Here is a 16,399-nt window from a genome sequence, read left to right as displayed (position 1 = left end):
ACTTTGTGTTCCCTTCAAGCTAGGTGAAGGACGGCTTTCACACACACTTATCTCTCAGAACTGAGCATGTGGAGAGACGTTCGTTCATCCAGCACAAAGGGAACGGGATGCAGGAGAAACCCTTACTCTGGTTTCTCAGTCTGTTTCCTAGTGTCGGTTTGAAGTGCCTGCCGATTTCACTGTAAAAACGATTTGGAGCTTGTACCTTCCCATATATATGTATGGAGTGGAGTTGGCAACTGAAAAGAAACTTTGTGTTCCCTTCAAGCTAGGTGAAGGACGGATTTCACACACACTTATCTCTCAGAACTGAGCATGTGGAGAGACGTTCGTTCATCCAGCACAAAGGGAACGTGTTGCAGGAGAAACCCTTACTCTGGTTTCTCAGTCTGTTTCCTAGTGCCGGTTTGAAGTGCCTGCCGTTTTCACTGTAAAACCGAGTTGGAGCTTGTACCTCCCCATATATATGTATGGAGTGGTGTTTGCAACTGAAAAGAAACTTTGTGTTCCCTTCAAGCTAGGTGAAGGACGGCTTTCACACACACTTTATTCTCAGAATTGAGCATGTGGAGAGACGTTCGTTCATCCAGCACAAAGGGAAAGGGTTGCAGGAGAAACCCTTACTCTGGATTCTCAGTCTGTTTCCTAGTGCCGGTTTGAAGTGCCTGCCGTTTTCACTGTAAAACCGAGTTGGAGCTTGTACCTCCCCATATATATGTATGGATTGGAGTTGGCAACTGAAAAGAAACTTTGTGTTCCCTTCAAGCTAGGTGAAGGACGGCTTTCACACACACTTATCTCACAGAACTGAGCATGTGGAGAGACGTTCGTTCATCCAGCACAAAGGAAACGGGTTGCAGGAGAAACCCTTTCTCTGGTTTCTCAGTCGGTTTCCTAGTGCCGGTTTGAAGTGCCTGCCGTTTTCACTGTAAAACCGAGTTGGAGCTTGTACCTCCCCATATATATGTATGGAGTGGAGTTGGCAACTGAAAAGAAGCTTTGTGTTCCCTTCAAGCTAGGTGAAGGAAGGCTTTCACACACACTTATCTCTCAGAACTGAGCATGTGGAGAGACGTTCGTTCATCCAGCACAAAGGGAACGGGTTGCAGGAGAAACCCTTACTCTGGTTTCTCAGTCTGTTTCCTAGTGCCGGTTTGAAGTGCCTGCCGTTTTCACTGTAAAACCGAGTTGGAGCTTGTACCTCCCCATATATATATTTATGGAGTGGTGTTGGCAACTGAAAAGAAACTTTGTGTTCCCTTCAAGCTAGGTGAAGGACGGCTTTCACACACACTTATCTCTCAGAACTGAGCATGTGGAGAGACGTTCGTTCATCCAGCACAAAGGGAACGGGTTGCAGGAGAAACCCTTACTCTGGTTTCTCAGTCTGTTTCCTAGTGCCGGTTTGAAGTGCCTGCCGATTTCACTGTAAAACCGAGTTGGAGCTTGTACCTCCCCATATATATGTATGGAGTGGAGTTGGCAACTGAAAAGAAACTTTGTGTTCCCTTCAAGCTAGGTGAAGGACGGCTTTCACACACACTTATCTCTCAGAACTGAGCATGTGGAGAGACGTTCGTTCATCCAGCACAAAGGGAACGGGTTGCAGGAGAAACCCTTACTCTGGTTTCTCAGTCTGTTTCCTAGTGCCGGTTTGAAGTGCCTGCCGTTTTCACTGTAAAACCGAGTTGGAGCTTGTACCTCCCCATATATATGTATGGAGTGGAGTTGGCAACTGAAAAGAAACTTTGTGTTCCCTTCAAGCTAGGTGAAGGACGGCTTTCACACACACTTATCTCTCAGAACTGAGCATGTGGAGAGACGTTCGTTCATCCAGCACAAAGGGAACGGGTTGCAGGAGAAACCCTTACTCTGGTTTCTCAGTCTGTTTCCTAGTGCCGGTTTGAAGTGCCTGCCGTTTTCACTGTAAAACCGAGTTGGAGCTTGTACCTCCCCATATATATGTATGGAGTGGAGTTGGCAACTGAAAAGAAACTTTGTGTTCCCTTCAAGCTAGGTGAAGGACGGCTTTCACACACACTTATCTCTCAGAACTGAGCATGTGGAGAGACGTTCGTTCATCCAGCACAAAGGGAACGGGTTGCAGGAGAAACCCTTACTCTGGTTTCTCAGTCTGTTTCCTAGTGCCGGTTTGAAGTGCCTGCCGTTTTCACTGTAAAACCGAGTTGGAGCTTGTACCTCCCCATATATATGTATGGAGTGGAGTTGGCAACTGAAAAGAAACTTTGTGTTCCCTTCAAGCTAGGTGAAGGACGGCTTTCACACACACTTATCTCTCAGAACTGAGCATGTGGAGAGACGTTCGTTCATCCAGCACAAAGGGAACGGGATGCAGGAGAAACCCTTACTCTGGTTTCTCAGTCTGTTTCCTAGTGTCGGTTTGAAGTGCCTGCCGATTTCACTGTAAAACCGATTTGGAGCTTGTACCTCCCCATATATATGTATGGAGTGGAGTTGGCAACTGAAAAGAAACTTTGTGTTCCCTTCAAGCTAGGTGAAGGACGGATTTCACACACACTTATCTCTCAGAACTGAGCATGTGGAGAGACGTTCGATCATCCAGCACAAAGGGAACGGGTTGCAGGAGAAACCCTTACTCTGGTTTCTCAGTCTGTTTCCTAGTGCCGGTTTGAAGTGCCTGCCGTTTTCACTGTAAAACCGAGTTGGAGCTTGTACCTCCCCATATATATGTATGGAGTGGTGTTGGCAACTGAAAAGAAACTTTGTGTTCCCTTCAAGCTAGGTGAAGGACGGCTTTCACACACACTTTATTCTCAGAACTGAGCATGTGGAGAGACGTTCGTTCATCCAGCACAAAGGGAAAGGGTTGCAGGAGAAACCCTTACTCTGGTTTCTCAGTCTGTTTCCTAGTGCCGGTTTGAAGTGCCTGCCGTTTTCACTGTAAAACCGAGTTGGAGCTTGTACCTCCCCATATATATGTATGGAGTGGAGTTGGCAACTGAAAAGAAACTTTGTGTTCCCTTCAAGCTAGGTGAAGGACGGCTTTCACACACACTTATCTCTCAGAACTGAGCATGTGGAGAGACGTTCGTTCATCCAGCACAAAGGGAACGGGTTGCAGGAGAAACCCTTACTCTGGTTTCTCAGTCTGTTTCCTAGTGCCGGTTTGAAGTGCCTGCCGTTTTCACTGTAAAACCGAGTTGGAGCTTGTACCTCCCCATATATATGTATGGAGTGGAGTTGGCAACTGAAAAGAAACTTTGTGTTCCCTTCAAGCTAGGTGAAGGACGGCTTTCACACACACTTATCTCTCAGAACTGAGCATGTGGAGAGACGTTCGTTCATCCAGCACAAAGGGAACGGGTTGCAGGAGAAACCCTTACTCTGGTTTCTCAGTCTGTTTCCTAGTGCCGGTTTGAAGTGCCTGCCGTTTTCACTGTAAAACCGAGTTGGAGCTTGTACCTCCCCATATATATGTATGGAGTGGAGTTGGCAACTGAAAAGAAACTTTGTGTTCCCTTCAAGCTAGGTGAAGGACGGCTTTCACACACACTTATCTCTCAGAACTGAGCATGTGGAGAGACGTTCGTTCATCCAGCACAAAGGGAACGGGATGCAGGAGAAACCCTTACTCTGGTTTCTCAGTCTGTTTCCTAGTGTCGGTTGGAGGGCCTGCCGATTTCACTGTAAAACCGATTTGGAGCTTGTACCTCCCCATATATATGTATGGAGTGGAGTTGGCAACTGAAAAGAAACTTTGTGTTCCCTTCAAGCTAGGTGAAGGACGGATTTCACACACACTTATCTCTCAGAACTGAGCATGTGGAGAGACGTTCGATCATCCAGCACAAAGGGAACGGGTTGCAGGAGAAACCCTTACTCTGGTTTCTCAGTCTGTTTCCTAGTGCCGGTTTGAAGTGCCTGCCGTTTTCACTGTAAAACCGAGTTGGAGCTTGTACCTCCCCATATATATGTATGGAGTGGTGTTGGCAACTGAAAAGAAACTTTGTGTTCCCTTCAAGCTAGGTGAAGGACGGCTTTCACACACACTTTATTCTCAGAACTGAGCATGTGGAGAGACGTTCGTTCATCCAGCACAAAGGGAAAGGGTTGCAGGAGAAACCCTTACTCTGGATTCTCAGTCTGTTTCCTAGTGCCGGTTTGAAGTGCCTGCCGTTTTCACTGTAAAACCGAGTTGGAGCTTGTACCTCCCCATATATATGTATGGAGTGGAGTTGGCAACTGAAAAGAAACTTTGTGTTCCCTTCAAGCTAGGTGAAGGACGGCTTTCACACACACTTATCTCACAGAACTGAGCATGTGGAGAGACGTTCGTTCATCCAGCACAAAGGAAACGGGTTGCAGGAGAAACCCTTACTCTGGTTTCTCAGTCTGTTTCCTAGTGCCGGTTTGAAGTTCCTGCCGTTTTCACTGTAAAACCGAGTTGGAGCTTGTACCTCCCCATATATATGTATGGAGTGGAGTTGGCAACTGAAAAGTAACTTTGTGTTCCCTTCAAGCTAGGTGAAGGAAGGCTTTCACACACACTTATCTCTCAGAACTGAGCATGTGGAGAGACGTTCGTTCATCCAGCACAAAGGGAACGGGTTGCAGGAGAAACCCTTACTCTGGTTTCTCAGTCTGTTTCCTAGTGCCGGTTTGAAGTGCCTGCCGTTTTCACTGTAAAACCGAGTTGGAGATTGTACCTCCCCATATATATGTATGGAGTGGAGTTGGCAACTGAAAAGAAACTTTGTGTTCCCTTCAAGCTAGGTGAAGGACGGCTTTCACACACACTTATCTCTCAGAACTGAGCATGTGGAGAGACGTTCGTTCATCCAGCACAAAGGGAACGGGATGCAGGAGAAACCCTTACTCTGGTTTCTCAGTCTGTTTCCTAGTGTCGGTTTGAAGTGCCTGCCGATTTCACTGTAAAAACGATTTGGAGCTTGTACCTTCCCATATATATGTATGGAGTGGAGTTGGCAACTGAAAAGAAACTTTGTGTTCCCTTCAAGCTAGGTGAAGGACGGATTTCACACACACTTATCTCTCAGAACTGAGCATGTGGAGAGACGTTCGTTCATCCAGCACAAAGGGAACGGGTTGCAGGAGAAACCCTTACTCTGGTTTCTCAGTCTGTTTCCTAGTGCCGGTTTGAAGTGCCTGCCGTTTTCACTGTAAAACCGAGTTGGAGCTTGTACCTCCCCATATATATGTATGGAGTGGTGTTTGCAACTGAAAAGAAACTTTGTGTTCCCTTCAAGCTAGGTGAAGGACGGCTTTCACACACACTTTATTCTCAGAACTGAGCATGTGGAGAGACGTTCGTTCATCCAGCACAAAGGGAAAGGGTTGCAGGAGAAACCCTTACTCTGGATTCTCAGTCTGTTTCCTAGTGCCGGTTTGAAGTGCCTGCCGTTTTCACTGTAAAACCGAGTTGGAGCTTGTACCTCCCCATATATATGTATGGAGTGGAGTTGGCAACTGAAAAGAAACTTTGTGTTCCCTTCAAGCTAGGTGAAGGACGGCTTTCACACACACTTATCTCACAGAACTGAGCATGTGGAGAGACGTTCGTTCATCCAGCACAAAGGAAACGGGTTGCAGGAGAAACCCTTTCTCTGGTTTCTCAGTCGGTTTCCTAGTGCCGGTTTGAAGTGCCGGCCGTTTTCACTGTAAAACCGAGTTGGAGCTTGTACCTCCCCATATATATGTATGGAGTGGAGTTGGCAACTGAAAAGTAACTTTGTGTTCCCTTCAAGCTAGGTGAAGGAAGGCTTTCACACACACTTATCTCTCAGAACTGAGCATGTGGAGAGACGTTCGTTCATCCAGCACAAAGGGAACGGGTTGCAGGAGAAACCCTTACTCTGGTTTCTCAGTCGGTTTCCTAGTGCCGGTTTGAAGTGCCTGCCGTTTTCACTGTAAAACCGAGTTGGACCTTGTACCTCCCCATATATATGTATGGAGTGGAGTTGGCAACTGAAAAGAAGCTTTGTGTTCCCTTCAAGCTAGGTGAAGGACGGCTTTCACACACACTTATCTCTCAGAACTGAGCATGTGGTGAGACGTTCGTTCATCCAGCACAAAGGGAACGGGTTGCAGGAGAAACCCTTACTCTGGTTTCTCAGTCTGTTTCCTAGTGCCGGTTTGAAGTGCCTGCCGTTTTCACTGTAAAACCGAGTTGGAGCTTGTACCTCCCCTTATATATATTTATGGAGTGGTGTTGGCAACTGAAAAGAAACTTTGTGTTCCCTTCAAGCTAGGTGAAGGACGGCTTTCACACACACTTATCTCTCAGAACTGAGCATGTGGAGAGACGTTCGTTCATCCAGCACAAAGGGAACGGGTTGCAGGAGAAACCCTTACTCTGGTTTCTCAGTCTGTTTCCTAGTGCCGGTTTGAAGTGCCTGCCGATTTCACTGTAAAACCGAGTTGGAGCTTGTACCTCCCCATATATATGTATGGAGTGGAGTTGGCAACTGAAAAGAAACTTTGTGTTCCCTTCAAGCTAGGTGAAGGACGGCTTTCACACACACTTATCTCTCAGAACTGAGCATGTGGAGAGACGTTCGTTCATCCAGCACAAAGGGAACGGGTTGCAGGGGAAACCCTTACTCTGGTTTCTCAGTCTGTTTCCTAGTGCCGGTTTGAAGTGCCTGCCGTTTTCACTGTAAAACCGAGTTGGAGCTTGTACCTCCCCATATATATGTATGGAGTGGAGTTGGCAACTGAAAAGAAACTTTGTGTTCCCTTCAAGCTAGGTGAAGAATGGCTTTCACACACACTTATCTCTCAGAACTGAGCATGTGGAGAGACGTTCGTTCATCCAGCACAAAGGGAACGGGTTGCAGGAGAAACCCTTACTCTGGTTTCTCAGTCTGTTTCCTAGTGCCGGTTTGAAGTGCCTGCCGTTTTCACTGTAAAACCGAGTTGGAGCTTGTACCTCCCCATATATATGTATGGAGTGGAGTTGGCAACTGAAAAGAAACTTTGTGTTCCCTTCAAGCTAGGTGAAGGACGGCTTTCACACACACTTATCTCTCAGAACTGAGCATGTGGAGAGACGTTCGTTCATCCAGCACAAAGGGAACGGGATGCAGGAGAAACCCTTACTCTGGTTTCTCAGTCTGTTTCCTAGTGTCGGTTTGAAGTGCCTGCCGATTTCACTGTAAAACCGATTTGGAGCTTGTACCTCCCCATATATATGTATGGAGTGGAGTTGGCAACTGAAAAGAAACTTTGTGTTCCCTTCAAGCTAGGTGAAGGACGGCTTTCACACACACTTATCTCTCAGAACTGAGCATGTGGAGAGACGTTCGTTCATCCAGCACAAAGGGAACGGGTTGCAGGAGAAACCCTTACTCTGGTTTCTCAGTCTGTTTCCTAGTGCCGGTTTGAAGTGCCTGCCGTTTTCACTGTAAAACCGAGTTGGAGCTTGTACCTCCCCATATATATGTATGGAGTGGTGTTGGCAACTGAAAAGAAACTTTGTGTTCCCTTCAAGCTAGGTGAAGGACGGCTTTCACACACACTTTATTCTCAGAACTGAGCATGTGGAGAGACGTTCGTTCATCCAGCACAAAGGGAAAGGGTTGCAGGAGAAACCCTTACTCTGGATTCTCAGTCTGTTTCCTAGTGCCGGTTTGAAGTGCCTGCCGTTTTCACTGTAAAACCGAGTTGGAGCTTGTACCTCCCCATATATATGTATGGAGTGGAGTTGGCAACTGAAAAGAAACTTTGTGTTCCCTTCAAGCTAGGTGAAGGACGGCTTTCACACACACTTATCTCTCAGAACTGAGCATGTGGAGAGACGTTCGTTCATCCAGCACAAAGGGAACGGGTTGCAGGAGAAACCCTTACTCTGGTTTCTCAGTCTGTTTCCTAGTGCCGGTTTGAAGTGCCTGCCGATTTCACTGTAAAACCGAGTTGGAGCTTGTACCTCCCCATATATATGTATGGAGTGGAGTTGGCAACTGAAAAGAAACTTTGTGTTCCCTTCAAGCTAGGTGAAGGACGGCTTTCACACACACTTATCTCTCAGAACTGAGCATGTGGAGAGACGTTCGTTCATCCAGCACAAAGGGAACGGGTTGCAGGAGTAACCCTTACTCTGGTTTCTCAGTCTGTTTCCTAGTGCCGGTTTGAAGTGCCTGCCGTTTTCACTGTAAAACCGAGTTGGAGCTTGTACCTCCCCATATATATGTATGGAGTGGAGTTGGCAACTGAAAAGAAACTTTGTGTTCCCTTCAAGCTAGGTGAAGGAAGGCTTTCACACACACTTATCTCTCACAAATGAGCATGTGGAGAGACGTTCTTTTATCCAGCACAAAGGAAAGGGTTTGCAGAAAAACCCTTTCTCTGGTTTCTCAGTCTGTTTCCTAGTGCCGGTTTGAAGTGCCTGCCGTTTTCACTGTAAAACCGAGTTGGAGCTTGTACCTCCCCATATATATGTATGGAGTGGAGTTGGCAACTGAAAAGAAACTTTGTGTTCCCTTCAAGCTAGGTGAAGGACGGCTTTCACACACACTTATCTCTCAGAACTGAGCATGTGGAGAGACGTTCGTTCATCCAGCACAAAGGGAACGGGTTGCAGGAGAAACCCTTACTCTGGTTTCTCAGTCGGTTTCCTAGTGCCGGTTTGAAGTGCCTGCCGTTTTCACTGTAAAACCGAGTTGGAGCTTGTACCTCCCCATATATATGTATGGAGTGGAGTTGGCAACTGAAAAGAAACTTTGTGTTCCCTTCAAGCTAGGTGAAGGACGGCTTTCACACACACTTATCTCTCAGAACTGAGCATGTGGAGAGACGTTCGTTCATCCAGCACAAAGGGAACGGGTTGCAGGAGAAACCCTTACTCTGGTTTCTCAGTCTCTTTCCTAGTGCCGGTTTGAAGTGCCTGCCGTTTTCACTGTAAAACCGAGTTGGAGCTTGTACCTCCCCATATATATGTATGGAGTGGAGTTGGCAACTGAAAAGAAACTTTGTGTTCCCTTCAAGCTATGTGAAGGACGGCTTTCACACACACTTATCTCTCAGAACTGAGCATGTGGAGAGACGTTCGTTCATCCAGCACAAAGGGAACGGGTTGCAGGAGAAACCCTTACTCTGGTTTCTCAGTCTGTTTCCTAGTGCCGGTTTGAAGTGCCTGCCGTTTTCACTGTAAAACCGAGTTGGAGCTTGTACCTCCCCATATATATGTATGGAGTGGAGTTGGCAACTGAAAAGAAACTTTGTGTTCCCTTCAAGTTAGGTGAAGGGCGGCTTTCACACACACTTGTCTCTCAGAACTGAGCATGTGGAGAGACGTTCGTTCATCCAGCACAAAGGGAACGGGTTGCAGGAGAAACCCTTACTCTGGTTTCTAAGTCTGTTTCCTAGTGCCGGTTTGATGTGCCTGCCGTTTTCACTGTAAAACCGAGTTGGAGCTTGTACCTCCCCATATATATGTATGGAGTGGAGTTGGCAACTGAAAAGAAACTTTGTGTTCCCTTCAAGCTAGGTGAAGGACGGCTTTCACACACACGTATCTCTCAGAACTGAGCATGTGGAGAGACGTTCGTTCATCCAGCACAAAGGGAACAGTTTGCAGTGAAACCCTTACTCTGGTTTCTCATTCGGTTTCCTAGTGCCGGTTTGAAGTGCCTGGCGTTTTCACTGTAAAACCGATTTGGAGCTTGAACCTCCCCATATATATGTATGGAGTGGAGTTTGCAACTGAAAAGAAACTTTGTGTTCCCTTCAAGCTAGGTGAAGGACGGCTTTCACACACACTTATCTCTCAGAACTGAGCATGTGGAGAGACGTTCGTTCATCCAGCACAAAGGGAACGGGTTGCAGGAGAAACCCTTACTCAGGATTCTCACTCGTTTTCCTAGTGCCGGTTTGAAGTGCCTGACGTTTTCACTGTAAAACCGAGTTGGAGCTTGTACCTCCCCATATATATGTATGGAGTGGAGTTGGCATCTGAAAAGAAACTTTGTGTTCCCTTCAAGCTAGGTGAAGGACGGCTTTCACACACACTTATCTCTCAGAACTGAGCATGTGGAGAGACGTCCGTTCATCCAGCACAAAGGGAAAGGTTTGCAGGAGAAACCCTTACTCTGGTTTCTCAGTCTATTTCCTAGTGCCGGTTTGAAGTGCCTGCCGTTTTCACTGTAAAACCGAGTTGGAGCTTGTACCTCCACTTATATATTTATGGAGTGGAGTTGGCATCTGAAAAGAAACTTTGTGTTCCCTTCAAGCTAGGTGAAGGACGGCTTTCACACACACTTATCTCTCAGAACTGAGCATGTGGAGAGACGTTCGTTCATCCAGCACAAAGGGAACGGGTTGCAGGAAAACCCTTTCTCTAGTTTCTCAGTCTGTTTCCTAGTGCCGGTTTGAAGTGCCTGCCGTTTTCACTGTAAAACCGAGTTGGAGCTTGTACCTCCCCTTATATATGTATGGAGTGGAGTTGGCAACTGAAAAGAAACTTTGTGTTCCCTTCAAGCTAGGTGAAGGAAGGCTTTCACACACACTTATCTCTCACAAATGAGCATGTGGAGAGACGTTCTTTTATCCAGCACAAAGGAAAGGGTTTGCAGAAAAACCCTTTCTCTGGTTTCACAGTCTGTTTCCTAGTGCCGGTTTGAAGTGCCTGCCGTTTTCACTGTAAAACCGAGTTGGAGCTTGTACCTCCCCATATATATGTATGGAGTGGAGTTGGCAACTGAAAAGAAACTTTGTGTTCCCTTCAAGCTAGGTGAAGGACGGCTTTCACACACACTTATCTCTCAGAACTGAGCATGTGGAGAGACGTTCGTTCATCCAGCACAAAGGGAACGGTTTGCAGGAGAAACCCTTACTCTGGTTTCTCAGTCGGTTTCCTAGTGCCGGTTTGAAGTGCCTGCCGTTTTCACTGTAAAACCGAGTTGGAGCTTGTACCTCCCCATATATATGTATGGAGTGGAGTTGGCAACTGAAAAGAAACTTTGTGTTCCCTTCAAGCTAGGTGAAGGACGGCTTTCACACACACTTATCTCTCAGAACTGAGCATGTGGAGAGACGTTCGTTCATCCAGCACAAAGGGAACGGGTTGCAGGAGAAACCCTTACTCTGGTTTCTCAGTCTGTTTCCTAGTGCCGGTTTGAAGTGCCTGCCGTTTTCACTGTAAAACCGAGTTGGAGCTTGTACCTCCCCATATATATGTATGGAGTGGAGTTGGCAACTGAAAAGAAACTTTGTGTTCCCTTCAAGCTAGGTGAAGGACGGCTTTCACACACACTTATCTCTCAGAACTGAGCATGTGGAGAGACGTTCGTTCATCCAGCACAAAGGGAACGGGTTGCAGGAGAAACCCTTACTCTGGTTTCTCAGTCGGTTTCCTAGTGCCGGTTTGAAGTGCCTGCCGTTTTCACTGTAAAACCGAGTTGGAGCTTGTACCTCCCCATATATATGTATGGAGTGGAGTTGGCAACTGAAAAGAAACTTTGTGTTCCCTTCAAGCTATGTGAAGGACGGCTTTCACACACACTTATCTCTCAGAACTGAGCATGTGGAGAGACGTTCGTTCATCCAGCACAAAGGGAACGGGTTGCAGGAGAAACCCTTACTCTGGTTTCTCATTCGGTTTCCTAGTGCCGGTTTGAAGTGCCTGGCGTTTTCACTGTAAAACCGATTTGGAGCTTGAACCTCCCCATATATATGTATGGAGTGGAGTTGGCAACTGAAAAGAAACTTTGTGTTCCCTTCAAGCTAGGTGAAGGACGGCTTTCACACACACTTATCTCTCAGAACTGAGCATGTGGAGAGACGTTCGTTCATCCAGCACAAAGGGAACGGGTTGCAGGAGAAACCCTTACTCAGGATTCTCACTCGTTTTCCTAGTGCCGGTTTGAAGTGCCTGCCCTTTTCACTGTAAACCCGAGTTGGAGCTTGTACCTCCCCATATATATGTATGGAGTGGAGTTGGCATCTGAAAAGAAACTTTGTGTTCCCTTCAAGCTAGGTGAAGGACGGCTTTCACACACACTTATCTCTCAGAACTGAGCATGTGGAGAGACGTCCGTTCATCCAGCACAAAGGGAACGGGTTGCAGGAGAAACCCTTACTCTGGTTTCTCAGTCGGTTTCCTAGTGCCGGTTTGAAATGCCTGCCGTTTTCACTGTAAAACCGAGTTGGAGCTTGTACCTCCCCATATATATGTATGGAGTGGAGTTGGCAACTGAAAAGAAACTTTGTGTTCCCTTCAAGCTAGGTCAAGGACGGCTTTCACACACACTTATCTCTCAGAACTGAGCATGTGGAGAGACGTTCGTTCATCCAGCACAAAGGGAACGGGTTGCAGGAGAAACCCTTACTCTGGTTTCTCAGTCGGTTTCCTAGTGCCGGTTTGAAGTGCCTGCCGTTTTCACTGTAAAACCGAGTTGGAGCTTGTACCTCCCCATATATATGTATGGAGTGGAGTTGGCAACTGAAAAGAAACTTTGTGTTCCCTTCAAGCTAGGTGAAGGACGGCTTCCACACACACTTATCTCTCAGAATTGAGCATGTGAAGAGACGTTCGTTCATCCAGCACAAAGGGAACGGGTTGCAGGAGAAACCCTTTCTCTGGTTTCTCAGTCGGTTTCCTAGTGCCGGTTTGAAGTGCCTGCCGTTTTCACTGTGAAACCGAGTTGGAGCTTGTACCTCCCCATATATATGTATGGATTGGAGTTGGCAACTGAAAAGAAACTTTGTGTTCCCTTCAAGCTAGGTGAAGGACGGCTTTCACACACACTTATCTCTCAGAACTGAGCATGTGGAGAGACGTTCGTTCATCCAGCACAAAGGGAACGGGTTGCAGGAGAAACCCTTACTCTGGTTTCTCAGTCTGTTTCCTAGTGCCGGTTTGAAGTGCCTGCCGTTTTCACTGTAAAACCGAGTTGGAGCTTGTACCTCCCCATATATATGTATGGAGTGGAGTTGGCAACTGAAAAGAAACTTTGTGTTCCCTTCAAGCTAGGTGAAGGACGGCTTTCACACACACTTATCTCTCAGAACTGAGCATGTGGAGAGACGTTCGTTCATCCAGCACAAAGGGAACGGGTTGCAGGAGAAACCCTTACTCTGGTTTCTCAGTCGGTTTCCTAGTGCCGGTTTGAAGTGCCTGCCGTTTTCACTGTAAAACCGAGTTGGAGCTTGTACCTCCCCATATATATGTTTGGAGTGGAGTTGGCAACTGAAAAGAAACTTTGTGTTCCCTTCAAGCTAGGTGAAGGACGGCTTTCATACACACTTATCTCTCAGAACTGAGCATGTGGAGAGACGTTCGTTCATCCAGCACAAAGGGAACGGGTTGCAGGAGAAACCCTTACTCTGGTTTCTCAGTCTGTTTCCTAGTGCCGGTTTGAAGTGCCTGCCGTTTTCACTGTAAAACCGAGTTGGAGCTTGTACCTCCCCATATATATGTATGGAGTGGAGTTGGCAACTGAAAAGAAACTTTGTGTTCCCTTCAAGCTAGGTGAAGGACGGCTTTCACACACACTTATCTCTCAGAACTGAGCATGTGGAGAGACGTTCGTTCATCCAGCACAAAGGGAAAGGGTTGCAGGAGAAACCCTTACTCTGGTTTCTCAGTCGGTTTCCTAGTGCCGGTTTGAAGTGCCTGCCGTTTTCACTGTAAAACCGAGTTGGAGCTTGTACCTCCCCATATATATGTATGGAGTGGAGTTGGCAACTGAAAAGAAACTTTGTGTTCCCTTCAAGCTATGTGAAGGACGGCATTCACACACACTTATCTCTCAGAACTGAGCATGTGGAGAGACGTTCGTTCATCCAGCACAAAGGGAACGGGTTGCAGGAGAAACCCTTACTCTGGTTTCTCAGTCTGTTTCCTAGTGCCGGTTTGATGTGCCTGCCGTTTTCACTGTAAAACCGAGTTGGAGCTTGTACCTCCCCATATATATGTATGGAGTGGAGTTGGCAACTGAAAAGAAACTTTGTGTTCCCTTCAAGTTAGGTGAAGGACGGCTTTCACACACACTTATCTCTCAGAACTGAGCATGTGGAGAGACGTTCGTTCATCCAGCACAAAGGGAACGGGTTGCAGGAGAAACCCTTACTCTGGATTCTCACTCGTTTTCCTAGTGCCGGTTTGAAGTGCCTGCCGTTTTCACTGTAAAACCGAGTTGGAGCTTGTACCTCCCCATATATATGTATGGAGTGGAGTTGGCATCTGAAAAGAAACTTTGTGTTCCCTTCAAGCTAGGTGAAGGACGGCTTTCACACACACTTATCTCTCAGAACTGAGCATGTGGAGAGACGTCCGTTCATCCAGCACAAAGGGAACGGGTTGCAGGAGAAACCCTTACTCTGGTTTCTCAGTCTGTTTCCTAGTGCCGGTTTGAAGTGCCTGCCGTTTTCACTGTAAAACCGAGTTGGAGCTTGTACCTCCACTTATATATGTATGGAGTGGAGTTGGCATCTGAAAAGAAACTTTGTGTTCCCTTCAAGCTAGGTGAAGGACGGCTTTCACACACACTTATCTCTCAGAACTGAGCATGTGGAGAGACGTTCGTTCATCCAGCACAAAGCGAAGGGTTTGCAGGAGAAACCCTTACTCTGGTTTCTCAGTCGGTTTCCTAGTGCCGGTTTGAAATGCCTGCCGTTTTCACTGTAAAACCGAGTTGGAGCTTGTACCTCCCCATATATATGTATGGAGTGGAGTTGGCAACTGAAAAGAAACTTTGTGTTCCCTTCAAGCTAGGTCAAGGACGGCTTTCACACACACTTATCTCTTAGAACTGAGCATGTGGAGAGACGTTCGTTCATCCAGCACAAAGGGATCGGGTTGCAGGAGAAACCCTTACTCTGGTTTCTCAGTCGGTTTCCTAGTGCCGGTTTGAAGTGCCTGCCGTTTTCACTGTAAAACCGAGTTGGAGCTTGTACCTCCCCATATATATGTATGGAGTGGAGTTGGCAACTGAAAAGAAACTTTGTGTTCCCTTCAAGCTAGGTGAAGGACGGATTCCACACACACTTATCTCTCAGAATTGAGCATGTGAAGAGACGTTCGTTCATCCAGCACAAAGGGAACGGGTTGCAGGAGAAACCCTTTCTCTGGTTTCTCAGTCGGTTTCCTAGTGCCGGTTTGAAGTGCCTGCCGTTTTCACTGTAAAACCGAGTTGGAGCTTGTACCTCCCCATATATATGTATGGAGTGGAGTTGGCAACTGAAAAGAAACTTTGTGTTCCCTTCAAGCTAGGTGAAGGACGGCTTTCACACACACTTATCTCTCAGAACTGAGCATGTGGAGAGACGTTCGTTCATCCAGCACAAATGGAACGGGTTGCAGGAGAAACCCTTACTCTGGTTTCTCAGTCTGTTTCCTAGTGCCGGTTTGAAGTGCCTGCCGTTTTCACTGTAAAACCGAGTTGGAGCTTGTACCTCCCCATATATATGTATGGAGTGGAGTTGGCAACTGAAAAGAAACTTTGTGTTCCCTTCAAGATAGGTGAAGGACGGCTTTCACACACACTTACCTCTCAGAACTGAGCATGTGGAGAGACGTTCGTTCATCCAGCACAAAGGGAACGGGTTGCAGGAGAAACCCTTACTCTGGTTTCTCAGTCTGTTTCCTAGTGCCGGTTTGAAGTGCCTGCCGTTTTCACTGTAAAACCGAGTTGGAGCTTGTACCTCCCCATATATATGTATGGAGTGGAGTTGGCAACTGAAAAGAAACTTTGTGTTCCCTTCAAGCTAGGTGAAGCACGGCTTTCACACACACTTATCTCTCAGAACTGAGCATGTGGAGAGACGTTCGTTCATCCAGCACAAAGGGAACGAGTTGTAGGAGAAATCCTTACTCTGGTTTCTCAGTCTGTTTCCTAGTGCCGGTTTGAAGTGCCTGCCGTTTTCACTGTAAAACCGAGTTGGAGTTTGTACCTCCCCATATATATGTAAGAAGTGGAGTTGGCAACTGTAAAGAAACTTTGTGTTCCCTTCAAGTTAGGTGAAGGACGGCATTCACACACACTTATCTCTCAGAACTGAGCATGTGCAGAGACGTTCGTTCATCCAGCACAAAGGGAACGGGTTGCAGGAGAAACCCTTACTCTGGTTTCTCAGTCTGTTTCCTAGTACCGGTTTGATGTGCCTGCCGTTTTCACTGTAAAACCGAGTTGGAGCTTGTACCTCCCCATATATATGTATGGAGTGGTGTTGGCAACTGAAAAGAAACTTTGTGTTCCCTTCAAGCTAGGTGAAGGACGGCTTTCACACACACGTATCTCTCAGAACTGAGCATGTGGAGAGACGTTCGTTCATCCAGCACAAAGGGAACGGGTTGCAGTGAAACCCTTACTCTGGTTTCTCAGTCTGTTTCCTAGTGCCGTTTTGAAGTGCCTGCCGTTTTCACTGTAAAACCGATTTGGAGCTTGAACCTCCCCATATA

This window comes from Vicugna pacos, unplaced genomic scaffold, assembly GCF_048564905.1.
Source record: "Vicugna pacos unplaced genomic scaffold, VicPac4 scaffold_118, whole genome shotgun sequence".
Classification (NCBI taxonomy): domain Eukaryota; kingdom Metazoa; phylum Chordata; class Mammalia; order Artiodactyla; family Camelidae; genus Vicugna; species Vicugna pacos.
This window is presented reverse-complemented; position numbering follows the sequence as displayed.